This window comes from Equus asinus, chromosome 13, assembly GCF_041296235.1.
Source record: "Equus asinus isolate D_3611 breed Donkey chromosome 13, EquAss-T2T_v2, whole genome shotgun sequence".
In the NCBI taxonomy this organism is placed as follows: domain Eukaryota; kingdom Metazoa; phylum Chordata; class Mammalia; order Perissodactyla; family Equidae; genus Equus; species Equus asinus.
This window is the reverse complement of record NC_091802.1, coordinates 49511199-49530334: the sequence shown is the minus strand read 5'-3', so window position 1 is coordinate 49530334 and position 19136 is coordinate 49511199. Positions and strand designations below refer to the sequence as shown.

General features: G+C 52.8%; 2 protein-coding genes and 1 long non-coding RNA gene across 4 annotated transcripts in view; 1 reads left to right on the top strand and 2 right to left on the bottom strand.

Moving 5' to 3' along the window:
* AXIN2 (axin 2) overlaps positions 1-1297 on the bottom strand; it is a 32180-nt gene extending 30883 nt beyond the window's left edge. Inside the window, exon 1 of one of the 2 annotated variants that reach the window (XM_044745186.2) lies at positions 1159-1297. The gene's annotated coding sequence lies outside the window, so the exon portion shown is untranslated. Of the gene's footprint in view, positions 1-500; positions 640-1158 lie in introns of those variants that run through there. The other variant, XM_044745184.2, reaches the window with a different exon arrangement.
* Positions 1-19136, bottom strand: part of CEP112 (centrosomal protein 112) — a 504767-nt gene that overhangs the window by 1568 nt on the left and 484063 nt on the right. The gene's annotated exons all lie outside the window — the stretch shown is intronic.
* LOC139040067 (uncharacterized) lies at positions 12143-17420 on the top strand. Its single transcript, XR_011493898.1, has 3 exons — positions 12143-14023; positions 14104-14158; positions 14791-17420. It is a non-coding gene; the product is annotated as an uncharacterized lncRNA (long non-coding RNA).

Sequence of the window (19136 nt, the reverse complement as noted above, 5' to 3'; positions counted from 1 at the left end):
GCGCAGACTAAGCCTGGGCCAGCGCTCCGGGCCCCTAGGCGCGGACCAGTAGCTGGGAGGGGAGGGGGGGCGGAGAGGCGGGAGGGAAGGATGGGGCGGGGGGAGAGGGGGCGGAGGGGAGGGCCAGCGGGGGGCGCCGCCACCCTTTCATCCCACCTTCCAAAGACACTCCCGCGCACACTCACACCCCGACTCACATCCATAACAACGACAGCGATGCGCCCTCCGGGGGGGATCTGCCCCCTCTCCGCCCCCACTGCAGCCGCCACTTGCAGAAGTCCCTCCGCCCGGGCCCCCGCCACCCCGCTGGGGAGGGGGTTCGGGCGCCGGACGCGCAGGGCGGCCCGGCCAAGCCCCCCGGAGCGCTGGGCGCCGGGCCCGCCGCTCCCCTCCGCGCCCGCCCGGAGCGCGCCCCGAAATAGCCGGCCTGCCAACTTCAAAGGGCCGCCCGGCACATCAAAGCGCACGGGCCGCCCCGCCGCCGCGGCCTCGGCACTCACCATTGATCCGCACGCGCGCTCCGCAGCGAGACCTCGCAGGCGCCCAGGGCAGGGCCCTGGCCCCGGCCCCCGGATCTGCTCGCAGCGGCAGCCCCGGGCCCCCCCGGGCCGGTCCCGGCGTCGGGGAACATGGGGAGTCGCGCGGCAGGGGAGGGGGTGCGGGGAAGCAACAATCCCGGGATTAGAGCGAGATCCACCGGCCAGGGAGGGGGAAAGCGGCGCTCCCCGCCGCCCCTTTTATGCAAAAGATCCGAGTGGGCCTCCGCCCCCGCCGCGGCCGCCCCCGGCCCCTTCGGCCCCCGCCCGGCCCGGCTTTCAACACAGGTCCTGTTTCCAGCAGTCACTCCGCGCACCAAATGTCCTCCGGGCGCTTCCAACAAAAACTGCGCTGTGGATTTAACTGTGCACTTCAAAGGCGCGAGCCGAGCGCACGGTCCTGAAAGGGAGGTACGCACCAGCCGCGCCCCGGGCCGCCCCCCCGGCCCCCGCCGCGCCTCCTCGGGGCCGTCCGGCTCGCACCGCCCCTCCCGGGCCAGGCTTGGCCGGCGGACCCCCTCTCGCCCCCGGCGCCCGCGACGCGGCTTGGCGCGACCTCGCCCCGGGCCCGAGGGGGGCTTCCTTTGAAGCAGCTCTGCTGTGGCCGCGCCTCCACCCCCACCTTTTACAGCAGGGCCTTCGGCAGGGGAGACGGGCGCCTCGGACGCCGGGCGGCCCCTAAATCCAGGGCTACGAGGGGTTATTTTTATTTCGCGGCTCTCGGGTTGTTACTGAGTTGCCAGGACCTTATCAAAGCGCAGCCGGCTCCAGCCGACTCCCCCGGGCCGGGCCGGGGAGCCAGTGATCCCGCCGCGCCAATCACAGCCGCGCTCGGCCGGCCCGCGCCGCCCGCTTAAAGGGACAGCGCCCCGCGCCCTCCCCGGCCGGCCCGGCCCGCCCCCGCCGCACGCTCGGCTCCCGCGTTAACCCTTCCCCGGCCCTCCTCCGCCCCCTGCCTGGCCCCCGCGGCCCCAGAGGCTCTCCCAGCCTGAGTTCTGATTCCGTCTTTCAAGTTCTCTGGGCTCTGCTCCGACTTCTTCCCGCTGCCTGCCCTCGCCCTCCCCAGCTCTGGAAAGCAACAGTTTATTGTAGCATTCTGGCCGTCGCAAGAACTGCAAGCAAGCAAAATTCTTTTTTTCTATCATCAAACACTTTTCTACCTCTTTTCAAGTTTCCCTGGGAATTTGGGCTTGGAGGATTCTAGTCTTGGGATCGACTGACCAAGTGTCATAGGGCGAACGCGGGCCTGGATGCAGCAGGCATGTGCGTGCCTGTGCGCGCATGTATCTGAGTGTGGGTTAGAACCACCGTGCGTTCGTGCGTGGATGTGTGCAGATGGGGCTGTGAATCTGCCAGCACAGGCCTGAGTGCCTGACGCCTCGTGAAGAAGCATCCCTCAGTTTCCTTAAAGTTTGACCCCAACTTCCCAACGTGGCCATCAGAACCCTCCTTGCACACACATGGACCATCTTTCTTGTAACAACTGCGTACCCAACACTCTCGCAAGAATCCCCCATCCTCCCATATGTTACATATTAAAGAGACATGGAATGTCTTTTTTCCTCTCCACCCTCGGTTTTAATGTACTGAAAACTCCTCTCCCCAATGTCACCTTTCAATTCCTCCGCACGTTCCCCCAATAATGTTTACGAGGTACAACCTTCTCTTTGCACTTAAGAAAACATGCCACAAATCTAGAACATTATTCATTTACTCATCACTTGCTATAAAATGATGCCTCATATGATAAGCTAATAATTAACTTTTCCTCCTGTTAAAAAACATACAAGTGTAAACCAGATTTCTTCAAGAAGGGAAAGGGAGAGCCCAGCATCGTGGGAGCTGTGCGAGCGTCTGGCTGTCCAACTCTATTCCCTTTTCCTTTATTTACTTTCTTGTTGAACTTGATGGATGACAAACCCTCTTCAGTACAGAGGTGCCTCTAACCTGTCATGCGGCCTTCAGAACTTTGAAACATGCAAGTAACGTGTCTGTCTGTTTAGGTTTCCATAGGAAAAAAGAAGGAAGATACACCACCCATGCTCTGCTGGAAAAGGGCAGGCATCACAGGCACTGCTCCACCCCCAGCCTATGGGGCTGTGACAAGGGACTAGAGTCCTTGCAGCCCATGCTGCCAGACTTTTCAGCTCCTGGGTGCCAAGGCAGGTGGCATTGCCCTCCCCAATACCTGACTCTTTGTGCCCATGGTCTGCCCCTCTGGGCTCAGCACTCCAGGCAGCCAGGCTGGCATAAAGCCAGCAGTCCAGGCTATGAAATACAGCCACCTCGGGGCACACCAGGAAGGCCAGTGAAAGAGTGTGGCCCGATGACTCATCTCTGCCTTGGGACAGACAACTGCTGGGTGTGAGGAAACTGGAAGCCAGTCTGCTTCAGGTTGGCTCCTCTAACAGCCCTGCCTTCCGGAGTGCTGGCATGTGGGACCCATGGCCAAGGGCACACCCACCCCCTTCAGCGACCCCAGGAGAACCAGGGGCAAAGCTGTCCTTGTGGTTCCAGGGAGTCTATAGGCCACAGAGGGTGTTATTACAGGAACGAAAGTGTATATGGAGGGGAATGAATTGCCATAGAAGCGTTTACAATGTAAACAGCAGCAGCGCGTGCAATTGCATGCATGCACACACACACACACAATGTGGGGGAGGGGAGATAAAAAATCAAAACATCCAAAATCAAAATAAACAATGATCAGAAAGAGGACGCTTTAAAAAGGAAGTGGAAACTTGGTCTTCATGGGTGGTTCCTCCCCCCCCAGCTGTCCCCATTGACCCTTCACTGCCCCCCAGCCAGCCCTAATCATCCCTGGCTTGGCTTTAACCGAAGGACTCTCCTTCTGCTCCCTCATTATCCCAGGGCTGCAGCGGCAGGAAGGAGAGACCGGGGATGAGGACACAGGAGCACGGTCTGGCTCAGTTTGGATTTTCTCAGTAGTGACCCTTCGGAGAGCCTGGTTTCCAGAACAGGTGCTCAGTCACCTTGGGCCAATGACTCCCCTTCATCCCACCCCTGCACACCCCCCTCCCCTTCATATCTGCTGGTACATTTCCCATCCAGCAGGAGGCTGGGCCAAGTGCTGAGGAGCCGGGGCCCTCTTGAGCCTCCAGGTCTTTGACTACTTGTTGATAATGTTTCTGGAGGAGAATCCAAAGTCCTTGCCTATACCCTTTCTCAAGATAGCACAGTTTTCCATTTTCCCCTTCTCCCTGGCAGCAGCGATATCATGTGACTGGTTGTAATCCTGCACGGTTGCCTGGAAACTGGAAGGCAAGGTGATGGATTTCCGCACATGCTCACTCTCCTTGCTCCTTTAAAGAAAAACCCTGCAGAGGATCAACAGCCCACTTTGCCTAAGTGCAGACAAGTTTAATAAAGCAGAGAGTAATTCTCTTCTGGAATTATGCACCAGGCTGAAATCCTAGAATCCCAGAAAATGAGGATTCAGGGCTCCCTGAGAGGCAGCTGGCCAGATCTCCAAGTTTAGTCAGCCCCACAATAGCCCTCTGGAGGGGAAGGCACACCAGCTGTGACTTCAGAGGAGCTCAGACTCAGGCTACCACTCTCTAGGATTCAGTGACTTTGTCTTTATTTCTTTGAAGAAGAGCCACCTTAGATGGTGTACCTTTGTTTAGGGAGGGAGGTGGAGAGACACAGGTAACCTTTCCTAAGACTGCAGGTCACCTAATGGCTCTGAGTTCCGGTGTGTTCACCTGTAGATTGGAGGAAACACCCTTCAAAAGCTGTTGCGAGGATAAGCAATGAGGTAAATGTCCAGCGTGATGTGTGACACACAGTAGGTGCTCAAAACATGTGGTTATTTCTGGGTAGTCACCCTGTCCGCTCAACAGCCTGTTCCCTGTTCTGGGAAGAAACTCCCCAACTTCAAAGGAAAGATGCCCTCCAGATAGGAGCCACGCTCCTGGGGCTGGGGGCCTGGAAGCGACCCAGGAGGCAGGGGTGAGTTAGTGCCCCCCACAAAAGAAATATCAAAATTTTCTAGCCAGGGGGCCCTTAAATTAGTGTCATCGAATAGAACCCATCATTTAAGAAATGAGGGAAATTAAGAAAAGAGGTGAAGAGATTTTTCCAAGAGATTTTTCCATGTCGGAGCTAAGCTAGAATCTCCTGGGGTCCTGACTCCTGTTCATCCTCTTCTTCCATACCATGGTGAGAAGACGCAGGGCAGAGCTGGCTTCCACGGCAGGGCTAACAAATGTGATTTGAGATGATTTCCTAGGAGAATCATCACAGGGCTTCAGCCTGAAATTCCCCTGAAGCCCACTTCATTCATCCCTACTTCTGTACAGGCTTGACCCCCAGAACTCCGCTGTGCTGAGCCGGCCCCTGGGCGGTTCCACCAAGTCTTTTATAGCAGCAGATGTCTCCCAGGGCATCTCGGTAGGGTTGGTCCACCTGACGGAGAACTGACTTTAACAGAGCCGGAGAAAAAGGAGGCCTTGACTTCCGGCTTGCTCTCTCTCCCTACTTCCCCTCTACAGGGGGCGGACCTTGAATGTCAAGGTGGAGATTTTGAAGCCCCAAGCAAAAAAAGAAAGGTTTTCCTAAGAAATCCTATCCATAGAAGTGTTGGGGAAACTTATTTGTTAATAAAATTATCATCTTTGGTATGTTAAATGTAAAACACAGTTAAATGAAACAATAATTTGAAATTTCCTAATCTGATTTATTTTCAAGTGCTTTTCATATTTCCTTCAAATGGAGCTACAAACTGCTGGGTTTTTCAGCATCTCACCATTCATCATCTCGGAGTTTGGCTTTAGGTGTGGGACTGAGCCGGTAACCGGAAGAAACCATCAATATTAAAGCAAATCCAGAAAGAGGTTTTGATTTTTGAAGTTATCTTCTCCGTAACGTCAAGCAGACACACACAAAAAAGGTTGCTTTCAGAAAAGGATGTGAAAAATAGATAGCAGAAAGAATCACTAAGTCTGTCCTGCAACTGGCAACACGTGGAACTTTGCTAATAAATAGGTCTGAGTTCCTAAGCTCTCTCCACTGACTTTTTTCCCACTCCTGATGTTTCATCCTGCTCATTTAAGACAACTTCTGGAAACTGAAGTTTTGCCAAGTTTGAAATCAGTTCCTTTATTCTCTCATGTCAGTGTTTCTTGATTTGCTTTGAGCATTTCCACAAGCTGTCTGAGCGCTTTCCCGGGCTCTACGGGACTCGCGGCGGTGGGCCAGGATGCTTGGCAGAGTGTCAGGCTGCCCGGAACACCTGGGGAGGGTCTGGATTCTGCCTCCTGTTGAAGAAACTCCCCTACATCAAGTTCTCAACGGGTTGCTTTATTATGTGAACTGTTGATGCTGCAGCTGTGTCCTCGTCCCCTGCCTGGGCTTCGGGGCACTCAGGTAGCATAAGATGGCTGGCAAACTTCTTTCAAGCGGATTCTACACTTTCCTCCCCTCTCATTGTTTCCTCAACCCATGGCAGTCTCTCCTCCTCAAACACCATTCTCAGCCAGGTAAAAGACATCCTAATTGTGAAGTCCCATGGGCCCCTTTCGATCTGCATCTGGCCCGGCTTTTCTGCAGCTCTCTCTCCTTCTCGAGTCCTTGTTACTTATCTGTCAGGACTTTCTAACAATGACCACCTCCCCCTCCTGCTGCCCTTCGGGACACCTCTGCCTCCTCCCCATCCCCAACCTGCGGCTCTTTCTCTGGGTTCTTTCCCCCTAAAATGTTTTCTGGGCAATCTTCTGTTCCCACCCATCGTTCCAAACTCCGCTCTCTAGAGACCAGGGCCTCTCAGACCTGTAGCCCTGGCCTCTATCACTACTTTCCTTCATCATCCCCTCCTTGGATAGGACAGCCACAGGCTCCTTGAATTTAGCACTCTTAAAATGGAACCTACTTTGTCCCTCATTGAAACCAGCCATCCTCCTGTTAGGCAGTGACCTCACCACCTCCAGCTGCCTCACTGAGAAACCTGGGCTGTGTCTAGACTCCTTCCTCTCCCTCATACATCTCCATTCAGTCACCCAACCCTATTGATTCTGCCTCCTAAACACCTAAAATCATTGCCTTCTCCCCATATCCATACCACCACCATGGCTCTAGCTCTTCTCATCTCTTGCCAGGAACAGCAGAATGTTCTCACTGTTTTCCCTGCCTGTAGTTTATAGCCACCTGCTCCTGGGCCCCCTGACATGTTCCTACCATAGAGAGCGGTCTGCAATCTGAAATTGAGCATTTCGTTCTCAGCTTCAAATCCTCTTCTGGCTGCACAGAACCTTCAGGATAAGGCCTCAAGCATGGCGCACAAGGTGGCTGGCGCAGGCTGATCTCCAGCTCCCTCTCCTGCTGTTTCCCCCTACCCCTCCTGTCAAGGGCAGTTCCACGTGGTGGCTCCCATCTTCAGTCTTCTGTGCCTTTATCCTCAAGATTCCCCTGGCTGGCTGGCCATGCTCTTTGCCTACTTCACTCCTCCTCTGTCTCAAACCCCCTGGACTGGGAGAGGCACCCACCCTCCATACACACATAGCACCTGGGCCTCACCTCTGCGGTTGATCTGCTTGTCTGTCCCACCCTCTCAACTGTGAACTCTCTGAGGAAGGGGCCGTGTCTTATGATCCTCACATCCTTTAGCCTAGTCCCTGGCATAAGGTGAGGACTCTCTAAATGGTTGAACTGCTCTGTGGACAGGGGTGATATGTGAAATATTTAACAACTGGTGAAACATGTACAGGGGCCAATCAGCACAAGGCCAGCCTGGGTCCTGGAGCTGGGTCTTAGAAGCCCCCTCAGAGTCAAGCCTTTAGTTGTTGTGTCATGGGGAGCAGTGGTTGGCATCCTCTAGGTTGGCCCCTAATGATCCCTGCTTCCTGGCATTTGTACCATGTGTAACTCCCTCCCCTTGAGTGTGGGTGGGACTTACTGAGTCACTTCTAACAAATAGACAACGGCAGACATGACAGGATGTCCCTTCTGAGATGAAGTTATAAAAAGACTGTGGCTTCTATTTTAGGTGCCTCTTTAAGATCATGAGGCAGCCCTATGGAGTGGAGAGGCCCGTGTGGCGAGGGACGAGGCCTGCCACCAACCAAGTGAGTGATCTTAGAAGCCGATTTCTACCCAGCCAAGCCATGAGATGCCTGTAGGCCCAGCTGATAGCTTGCCTGCAACTTCATGGAAGACCTTGAGCCAGAGGCACCCAGCTAAGCCATGCCCAGGGTCTGGACCCACAGATTAAGGTGCATCCTTTGAGAAGTGGAATGGCAAAAACAGACCTGTTGATAAGGCTTTTCTCCTATCAACTAATATTGCTAATGCTAAAAATCAAGTTGCAATACATACGGGTTACATGAAGCTTTTCTGCACTTTATTAGATAAAGGCACATTGATGAGGAATGGTAACAAGCAATAAAGTGGCAATCATTACAACATGTTTGAAGTTCTTCAAAGGTTACTGGGAGTTTCTATAAAGATATATCAAATTTCTCCAAATAGGTTATGAATTGAAAACCAAAGTCATTTTGAGATTTTACTGAGTTATAGGATAGAGACATTTGATCGCATTCAAAACAGCATTGACTTTGCCGCCACCTTTTCCCGAGATGGTTTTTTTTTTCCCTAAATGGAGAGAGAGAATTTATTGATCCAGAGGGTAAACATGAATATTATTTGTTAGTTATTGCATTCAAATTCAGAAGAGGGAAAATGAATCTTCCCTTTGGAGTGACAGGGAACCTGGAAGACAGATGCTAAGGAGAGTACTTTGGGGATTAAAATGTGGTACCACAAGTAGCAGGGGCTTGGGGCTAACTCCTTGAAGGATAATGGTCTTTGTAAGCAAGTCCTCGGATTTCCTGTCAATGAACTTAGATGGGGGGAAAATTCCCGAATGGCATGGTCCAGAAAGACTTTGGAGAAGTCTTCTTGTTCCTTGATGACCATTTTAATGACAGTCTGTGAGAGCGTGTCCCCTGGACAGACAGGGAGAAATCGTCTGCACAGGAGATACGCTGAACATGCTTAATGGTTTTCTTAGCAAAAACGTTAATATCCCAGACGTGAACTAAAATGTATCAGTGCCTTGAACCTCGCTTCCTGGTACTAATGTTCTCTTGATAAATACTTCCCCAGTAACTTTTGAGCACAGAAAAAGATAGAAATTATTGAAACTGCAAAATCTCTCTTGATAATCTCAATGAATCACCCCAGCACTTAAGGGATGTGAGAAAAAATTAAGTGGAATAAATGGGTCTTGAGTTAGGCCAGCTCTTCAGACAAGGAAGCCTGGAGCCAGAGGCCACCAACTTCAACAGATGATGAGGTGAGAAAGCCAGACTTTTAGGTGACAATAAATATCACTTCCCTTCCCCCTGAACTGAGCATTTCTTTTTCGCAGAATTGAAATTTTTTTCAAGAAGATCAATTTGGCCGATGCATTTAATCTGTCAACCTTCGTAAAACTTTTCACATGAATCCATTAATTCACAAATCAGAAAATGATCAAGACCTGGTGGCCTGACTTTGGGGTCAGAAAATAGGGTCACAAAAAGTGAGCGAGTGAAGGCTTCCTCCCCTTCCCTTTCTCCATTCCCAGCTCGGAGAAGACCCGAGAGCAGTGAGTGAGGTGTGGCGGGCAGGTGTGAGACGGCTGCCTGCCGAGTGGAGATGGGGTCAGTGCCTTGGGGGTTGGGGGGGACCAGGAGAAGCCCCCAGCTGCAGGATGGCTTCCAGAAGCCAAGACCAAGAAACACGCCAGAGCAAGCTCTGCCACCCAGGCCGGGTGCACCGGGCGTGGGAGGGCCGCGAGGCCTGTCTGCCATTTCGGCTTTCTCAGGCGGCCACCCACTTCGTGTAGGTCGAGCAGCTGCTTCACCCGAACTTGGCTCTTCTGTAACTGACGTGACCCTCCCCATCCCCCACGTTGAGCTTTGACCTTTTCTACTCCCACAAAGGCTGCCTTCCTTTCCCCTCTCCAGCCATCCCCAGGGGGTCCCTGCTCTTAATTTCCCTGTGAAAAGGTGTGAACCTTAAGCTCTACAAGACAATGGAGGGTCCTGCATGCCCGGAGGACAGCAGCTTGCCCGAGCAGAAGGGGCCTTTTCCCAGGGAGCCAGGATGGGAAGAGAAAGGCGGGCATCCAATGCAGTGGGCACCGGGGTCCCAAAGTGGAACTGAAAGCCGGAGTGCCTGCCCTCAGCAGCCTGCCATCCGGGGGAGGCCGGGGAGAAAGACATCAATAACCTGCTGGCTAATCTGACATTTTTTGTGCCAGGAGCTGGGCAAGAGAGGTCGGACAGACAGACTAGGAGGGCACAAGATGGGAGCTCTAATCGCCTGGGGCGAGGAAGCCGGGCAGTTGCTGTGGGCAGCTGGGAACAGGACCTGCACAGGCCACAGGCAGGAGGAAGCTGTGCCTTTTCCAGAAAGCCACAGAAGCTGAGAGCCAGGGAGAAAGGCGAGGAGGGGCAGACTGGCCTAGGTGGGCTTGTCAGAGCCGTATGGGCCACAGGAAGGAGGTGTTTTCTTTATCCTAAAGTGTAATTACGAGCCGGGGAGTGCAGTTCATTGGTTAAACATGGAGGGTCTGAAAAGAGACGGTCTCCTATGAGGAATCTGTCACTTCTCTGTGCCTCAGTTTCCCCAAGGTAAGATGGGAGGAAGCAAAGTATCACAGGGGTTGTTGTGAGGAGTAAATGAGGAGATAGAGTAAAGCGGCTGGAACTCTGCCTGGTGACCAGTGAGCAGTGGGGAAGGATTAGCCATTTTGGGGAAAAAAACTAAGGAGAACAGCCTGGGCTGGGGCCTGGCTCCCCGCTAACGGCAGGCTTTCGGGCTGTTTGAGACCCTCTTCCCTTAACTGTAACATGAGGATAAAGTAATGGCATATTTAGGGTGGAGCTTGAGTGGAAACATCCTAGCCAGTGAACATCGTTTCCAGAAGGAGTACTCGCTCAGCTTTCTGGCACCAGCGGTTTCCCACGGCCAGCAGCCGTCCCGGCGTCCATCTTGTCCTGTCGATGCTCACTGCTAGACCTCAGCGAGGGCGAGGGGCTGCAGCCAGCCGACTTCATCGTGGGTCTGCCTCACAGTGCACCCCCACCCCCAAGCCTTGCTTCCATGACAGCGAGACTTCTAGGCAGCTGCAAACGGCCATGAACCCTTGTACAGCATTGGCACCCCAGCCTGCTGGCTCCCCGTCACCACCGCCACCTCCCACCCTCCAGGCCTTTCCCTGGGCTCCGATTGAACAGCATTGACGTCTGTTTTATAATTCTTGCTGCTCCTCCCAAGAGCCATAAGATGGGTCCCAGGGGGTGAGGTCAAGAGAGCCAGGGGCCCAACCCTGGCCCCACTTATCTTCAAACCTCTCAGCAGGGCCCTGCTTCTCAGAGACTTCCACAGAGCTTGGCATAATTGGCAACAGGTACACACCACAGCATGCTGCTGCTCTTTTTGTTTTAATAATTTTTTAACGATCCCGGTGTGACTACCGAGTTTATGATGCCTTACTCCTCACATTTGTGCCTCTCTTTGTAAATCCTGCAAGATGCTGTGTCTCATCGATTCTTTGCGGTATAGATCCCATTCCTTATTCATATTCTGTGTCAGAAAAAGGCTCGTTCAAAGAGAATCCTCGGGGCAAGTGTTATGATGGCCACAGACGGGGCAAGCCTTCCTGCCAGTGTGCATTTTCCGTGGCTGGCCAGGGGTTGCCGGCCGGTGTGTGAGATACGGCGGGTCTTACCCATCAACAGGGCCTCTGTGTGTCCTTCAGATACGGCTGGCTGTAATGTCTTGGTGTTGCAGTGGTGTCGGGGCAACCCCTGGGGGATGGCATGTTTGGAGGATGACAATAGAGTCCAGGATAGGGCCTCTCCTCTCCTCTCGGGCCCTGTGGCGCTCCGCACGCTGGACTCAACCTTCAGCACGCTGTGCCCCTGCCCGGGCTGTCCTCTTGCTGTGTGTGCCTGGCATGGGTCTGCATGCCTGGAGGCCACTCGTCCTGGGTTCTCAGAGCCCTCTGGCAGAGATTCATCAAAGGACACTAAAGGGGCATGCAAGCCCACCTGTGTCTTCTAGGGACTTTGAAGCCAGCACAGTGCCCTGCATAGCAGGCATGTAGTGCTGCTTAAAGGCAGGAGGAAGGGAGGCAGAGAGGGGGAGGTGAGTACGGTCATTCTGGAAGTATTGGACACCGAGTTTGGCTGGTCTGCATTGTATCAGTTTTCCGATTTTGTTTCCCCCCGGGGGGTCTGGTGAGGGAGAGTGGATGACCTCCTAGGTGCAGTGGACCCAGCACAGGGATTGTGGATCTTGTTTGCCCGATGCTGGATGAATGTGCAGAGGCAGGAGAGGGCAAGGGGAACACTTTGAGGCTTCCCAGCTGGACCTTCCATCCTTGGCCTTGCCCACTTCAGTAAAGTGAACAGAGCCTCCAAGGACTTTGGGGATGGAGGACGCTGGACATGTCTCATCATTGACCACATCTTCCGACCACCCTTCCAGGATATAAGCCTGTTCCATCCTTGGCTGGCCAGCTAGGGGGCTGCGTCCTTACCCGCTGGCTCTGCATGGGAGCATGCTTGCCCTCCACTCCTTTGGCTTCCATGTCAGGGAGGGATGCCTGGCCCCAGAAGAGGAGGAGTTGAACCAGAGTATACATAACTCTGCCCAACCTGCTTTGGGGTTGGCCTGCAGAGTCTCCCGCTTTGCCTCTGCCCCTCTACGCCCTAAGTCTCATAAGGCAGGCCCCACTGGGAAGATCCAAGGTTGTCCCTCGAAGCTAATGTCAAGTGGTAAGTAGGCCTAATTTGGGATCCTGCTCTAGGAAGCCAATTGTTGCTGATGATTGCCATGCACTTACTTGACCAGCAACAAACTAGACGTTTCATCTCCACCTGCCTGACTCCTGTGTCTGCTTTCAATTCACTCTGCACTTGGGCAGAGAAAAGGGGTGCTATTTATTGGCCCCCTAGAACCTCAACACCCAGTTTAGAAGTTGTTTCCTCTATAAATGTACTTTCTGAGATGGGCCTTACCCACAGCACCCAAGGTGGGATGAGAAGGGACAAAGGAGGGACACACAGAGGCAGGAAGCTACAGTCACCCCCATCCCACAAGCATTTTTTCCTACCCTCTGCATGCCGCCTCAGCTGGGCTGTTGGTCTTACATGTAGAAGGTGCTGGATTCGTCCAGCGATGCTTGTCCGGACAACGTGACCCCATGAAGCTGTCAAAGTTGTCAGAACAAAGCCTTCCACTTCTGTATCCAGTGTAATGAAGAAATGAGCAGAGGAATTAACGAATGAGAAGAAACTCTACATTTTGGACTTTGGAGTCAGAGAGATAAACGGACTAACTGTGACCTTGACTAAGCTGTGTATCCTTTTTAACCTTAATTTCCCCATCCATAAAAATGGAGCTAAGGATAAATAAGTACCTTGTAGGGTTGTTTATGACTGAAATGATTTTCAAGCTCTCCCTTTTATACGTTCCCCACATACCAGTTTGGGTACCTAACAGGCCCAGGATGCTGTGGGTATCAAGATAATGTCTGGGCCATGCCTCCTGGAGTTGCTGGCACAGAGAAAGCAAAATGACTGCTATTGCTGTTAGGATTATTTTCCTACTCAGGGGTACATTAGGGCCAGGAGGCCAAGTGGTGACCTGGGCAGGGGGATCACACGCAGTCCTGTAAGTGTGGCCAAGGCAGGCATTCCCATAGTCCCCTACAGGCTGACCCTGCCCGTCCACAGGGAATCCAAGGCCTGTCCCCAGAGGGAAGGTGGGTCTGTGGCTCACTGGCCACAACCACCAGTGATGCCTCCCTCCTTGGCGCCATCTTCCCTCACAAAGAGCGGCCCTGTCTGAAGCCCCAGGGCCGAAGGCAGTTAAAGAGCCATAAAGACAGCGAGCTGCCATAAACCAGAGACAGTCGTTAGCAGTTTCCTCTCTGATAAGGGCTTCAAGGGTTCCGAGGAGACTGCTGTGATTTCCAAGTCTGGGTCCTTGTGCCTTAGATATTTGAATCCTTGGTTCAGAGTCCAACGAGGGAGACAAAATGGAGGAGGAGAAACCCTCTGAGGGGACAGGAAGGAACGGGAGGTGCATCTGGCCCAGGGCAAGAGGCAGGCGGCAGAGGGCTTCAGGTAATAAAGAGACACTTATTGTGGACCAGGCCGTCTGCGAAGGGGATCAGCTCATTTACTCCCCCGCCCAACCACTCCTTGAGGTAGACACCACCATCATCAACCTACTTTACAGGAAACGCAGGCCGGCGGGCAGGACCAGCTACAGAATTTGCAGGGCACAGTGCCAAACGAGAACGCGGGCCCCCTTGCTCAACAATTATCAGGAATTTGAAGATGGCAACGGCAGAACACTGAACCCAGCATGGGGCCCTCTGAACTTGGGCGACTGCGTGAATGTACTGATGGCACGTCCATGAAGTCAACCCATCCAGAGGGCTCAAGACGCTTGACGGAAGTCACACGGTAGTAAGTAGTGGTGGGGCTGGGTGTGAACACAGGGAAGTAGGAAAGAACAAGGCTCTGACTTGTCTCTCCGTTCCTCCCAGCCCGTCTCCAACATAGGAGAGTGTTGCACCAGCCACAGGCGAATGCTCAGAGAGGGTAAGTAAACAGTTCAAGGTCATCGAGCTCCCTGAGAGGTGGGTTCTCCTGACAAGGCATGGAATTCAAGGTGGGCCATTGCCTTGGAAGATGTCAACCTCCACTTGCTTAGATGCCCTTCTGGGACAGTGGATGCACCCCGGCTAGAAAGGACTGCCCAGTAAACATCCCACTGGGATGGATATGTGGGCTCTGCCACCAGAAACTCGCCTCCCTCGGAGCCCAGGGCTCAGGCCTGGCTCTTTAGCAGATGGGAAACTTCCTGAAAACCCTGGTCCAGTGTTAGTTTCCCAGTCTCTGAATGATAGGGGTCGGTCTCCCTAGGCCTAAATATCTGAAGGCAACTAGTCTGAACCGCTAATCTGAAGGACAAGAGCCAGCCAACTGAAGAGGCATTTTATTAATTTCCCATTGGCTACGTGTTCTTACTAACTGAATGCATCATCAGGGAGGGTTAGTGGCGAGCGCCCAGGCCTGCATCCCAGGGAAGGCTCTGGCTCCAACTCGTTCTGTAACCCAGGCCACGCTGGGCCACCTAGGACCCTCACCTGCACAAGGAGATGCTTGGACACCAGTGTGTCTGACTCTTACATTCGCGGCCCTTCTATTCCATTCTCCCTCCTCATCCACAGGAGGCAGCTCAGCCCCACCTTGGATGTGGCCAAACTCATCAGATAGGAGGAATGAAGACTTCAAGAGCAGCAGGCTCTCACCTACTTGCTCCTCCTCTCTTTGCACAGCCTGGGCGAGGAGCGCGTCTGTCTGGGCCTCCCCGGAGGGAGTGGGGAGGTGCCGGTCTGTGGCCTTTGGTCTCGACCACAGGTCCAACATTCAAGAACAATAACATGGGTACAGGCAGATGCTGAGTCTTTAGAACCCACTTCTTCCTTCTGTTCCTGGGGCCTGTTCCAAGAAGCCATCATACCTCTGCCTCAGGAGAAAGGACCAGGTTTCCAAAACACTCCTAGAATGAGTCTAGGGTGTCATCTTTGTGCATTCTTTTTTTTTTTTTTTTGGTGAGGAAGATTGGTCCTGAGCTAACATCTGTTCCCAATTTCCTCTTTTTGCTTGAGGAAGATTGTTGCTGAGCTAACATCTGTGCCAATCTTCCTATATTTTGTATGTGGGATGCTGCCACAGCATGGCTTGATGAGTGGTGTGTAGGTCTGTGCCCGGGATCCGAACCTGCAAAGCCCGGGCTGCTGAAGTAGAGTGCACAAACTCAACAACTATGCCACTGGGCTGGTCCCATCTTGTGCATTCTTAATGCTATTCCCAATATTCAGGATTATGTATAATCATAGCAATTTGGAAATAGCATTCATGTCTGTGGAGGATTGATTAAGTAAATCATACACACTATACGGGCAGAACATAGGAACATTATATAGTCATTTAAAAGGTAATAGAGTTGTAATGATGTTGGAAATGCTTATAACATGAAGTTAACTCCAAAAGGCAAGATGCAAAAATTGCATAGACTATGTATTCAGCTAGGTAAAATGTATAGAAAAAAGACATGATTAGTAGATGGTGGGATTGGGGGTTCATTTTTCTCTTGCTTTTTTATACTTGTGTTAGCATGCTTGAGTTGCTGGCCACCTCAGCCACTTCTTGAGGGGCAGGACTGGATGGTGAAATTTTGTACCATGTGACACCATCCCCTTCCTGGGTACAGCAGATTGGACTACATTTGGCCATGTCATTCACAGGCAGCCATTCATAGGCTGGCCGGCGCCAAATGACTTGAGGAGTTGGGTCTAGAAAGATGAGCTGGGTTGTTCAGGTTTTCCCTTAAGCTCAGAAATTTGAACTGAAAAACAAAAGAAAAATTGTGTACCATGGGAGCCAAAGCTGTGGAAGGGGGCCAGAGTGAGGCTGGGGGAATGGCTGCCAGGGGCCAGGGACTTACTGAAGTTATGAGGAAGCAGGGGCCAGAGGAAGGGGCCATGCCCTGAGGGATAGAGAAGGCCCCCAAACCCCTCGTGTTCTTGCAACACACCCTCATTTTCCCTTGAGGTCAGTTGAATGGGTCTCTGATCCTTGCAACTGAACAATATTAGCTTGTATTTTCCAAAATTTCTACAATGACTTTATATTACTTTTAATAAAATAATTAACCACCAAAAGGGGGTTTCATAGCATTTTTGGGTGAGCCTGCCATTTTGGAATGCCTTTTTATATGGGGTCAAATATTTTAAAGAAGCTTGGTCCTGCATCACTTCATCAGGGTTATGAAGAGCTGTAGGTCAAGGCCGTTGGGATGACGTGCAATCCAGGAGCTCCATTTGGGGGCTTTGGCATCAGACACTTCTAGCCAGGGCCTGTTGGGGACAACCTGACAGGCCAAAGAGCCTTGTCCCTCTCAGCAGTGTCATCTTTGAGAGGCAGTGTGGCATCTTTCCTTTCATGCTGACCACATTCTTAGATTGCGGATGGGTCTCTATACTGTCCTGTGCAGACTCTCGCACTCATAGACACACAAACCAGAAAATGAGTGGCCTGGAAATACCAGGCAAGAAAATGGAAGAAAACATGTGATTAGTTCTATAGAACTTGAAGTCCACTTCTTCAGCGAGGGGACTTTGTTAGCGAGTCTGAACAGACAAGGATGTTACATTTCCTGGCCCTCTAACCCCGGTAGCATTTCCTTTCCCCTCACAGGCTTCTCCCCTTGAAGATTCCGCTCCCCACACTTCCAGACTCTTGGCCAGATCTGCAGACTTGAAAGGGGCAGGATAGTGGCCTCAAACATTCTCTCCTCCTGGATAAAACGCACCCCCCCCCCACACTCATCTGTCTATTAACTTTCGTGAACTTTCTTCCTTCCTACTGGCTTGAAATGCGGATTACTGGGCAGAGAAGACGCAGAGTGGGTGAAGCGGGGAAGGGGAGGATAGCGAAGTGTATGGGCTCTTCTCGAAGCAGCCAAGCAGGCAGTATGGTGTCGTGCCCCTGCCCCCACCCTGGGCTGCCGGGAAGAGGACAGGTATGATGCAGCCAGAAGACAACTCCTTGGGAGACCTCAGCCTGGGCTCATATCCCAATTTCACCACTTAAAAGCTGTGTGGCTTGGGCACATTTTTTTGCCTTTCCGGAGACTGAATTTTCTCAGCTGCGAAATGGGAATAAACCACTCGGTTATAGAGTGAAATGAGAAAATGGACATGATGTAATCGACACAGAAATGGAAACATAAAGGTGTACACCTGAAATTGATATAATGTTATAAACCCATGTTACTGCAATAAAAAAAAAAAGAAAACGGACATAAAGGTCCATGTATACAGTAAATGCCCTGTAAATGTTCCCCTCCCTTCCTCTTACGGAGCCAGGCTGCGGCTGCCCTTTCCCTCCCTCCCCCACGCCTCCCCATGGGAAAATGTCCAAGATCTTCTGGAGAGTGTGGTGGGGGCTGGCACACTGAGCACAGGGCAGTCACCCCAGGCCAGGCGGGCAGCCACCTTTGAGACTCTTCCCCGAGCAGACCAATTGCTCGCTTTGCGGACTGTGTCAACAGGCAGTGCTGTCCCGGCCCAGGGAAGGGTGAGTGGCTGCAACCAGGTTTAGAAACACGTGTCAAGCCCAATTCCAACCAGATGAGGCTGGCCTGTTTCCAATGGCCACTTTCCATCTGAGTCCTGGCCAGAGGGAGCCCTGCCGGGTCCCATCCCCAGGCAGCCAGGCCGTTTGTTCCCCAGAGCCCTTGGATCCAGACTGACGAGCTCATCCCAGTTCTGGAGGCTCCAGTCAGAAGGTCCAAGCCCTGAGTCATGGAGCTCAAGGACGAAGTAACCTCAAGGAGTGCCCATCTGCACATCCTGTAGTTACGCGGGCCAGTCCTCTCCCTAACAGCAGAGGAAGCAGCTGGGCAAAGGGAGAGGTTGGGAGATGCTGTTCAACCACCACCCCACGGGGGTTGGATGAGCCATTGCCCTCCCCGCCGCGACTGAAGCATCCCTTAGGTAGCAGATGGGCCTGAGACAACTGGCCAGGAAGCCACTGGCCTATCTTTGCTGGGTTAAAAATGGTGGCTGAAAAACATACACCACCGCCACCCAAAACACCAGCCCACCAGAGAATGCACATACCAGCAAAGAGTCAAGAAGGAAAGGAAATCCAAATGTTTTGAGTTTAGCTATTAAGCATAGTTTCCAGCGAGTGTACTCATGTCTTGAAATGAAACAGATGAAAGCAACATGTGTCAATGGTTGTAGGAAGGCAATAATGTCATCAACAGGAAATAAAGAAATTGAACACTGAAGCCTCAGCCCAGAACTTAACTCTTCTCCTGCCCTCGTCCCAAAGGCTTTTTGCATGGAAGGCTGAGGAAGTTTCCTGCATGACTGGGTCTCCGCCCCTGGGGGGTCCTGCAGGAACCCCCAGCAAGGATCACGAGCACCAGGGAGGGACTTGCTGTGTTTCTTAACAGCTGGTGGCCTTATAAAGAAGGAGGCTCACGGGCCCTGGGTCCGCTGAAGGGGAAGCTGCACAGCCTCTCTCTCCATGAGGAGCTACAAAGCTTTGGCCGTGGGACCACAGTTAAGAGCTCCTGGCAACGGCATGCTGGCTGCTGGCAGAGGCGGCAAAGCCAAGGCCAGTGTGCTGGCACTGAAAGGGCGGGCGGTGCCACCCAGGAGTCCTGCAGACCCCAGGAGGCGCTGAGTGCTGCTCGGGGGCTGGGGATGCAGAAGGAGCAGGCTGGGGTCTAGGAGACCCCCTTCTCACCCAGTCTCTGCACCCAAGACAGCATAAAGGAAGTGCACACCCACCCCTCTGGCCAACCCTCAGAGAACCAGAAAAACGGTGACTTTGGGTCCAGGAGGGTGAATCTAAAGTCCACCCGCCTCAAGAGTGGTCCGACGGCTCCTGCAGGCCAGCCTCCCTGCTTTCATCTCTGATGGAGTGACACGATTTGGCTTTGGGGACACCTGCCTTGCTGTTGACCCTGTATATCACATGCAAATAATACCTAAAA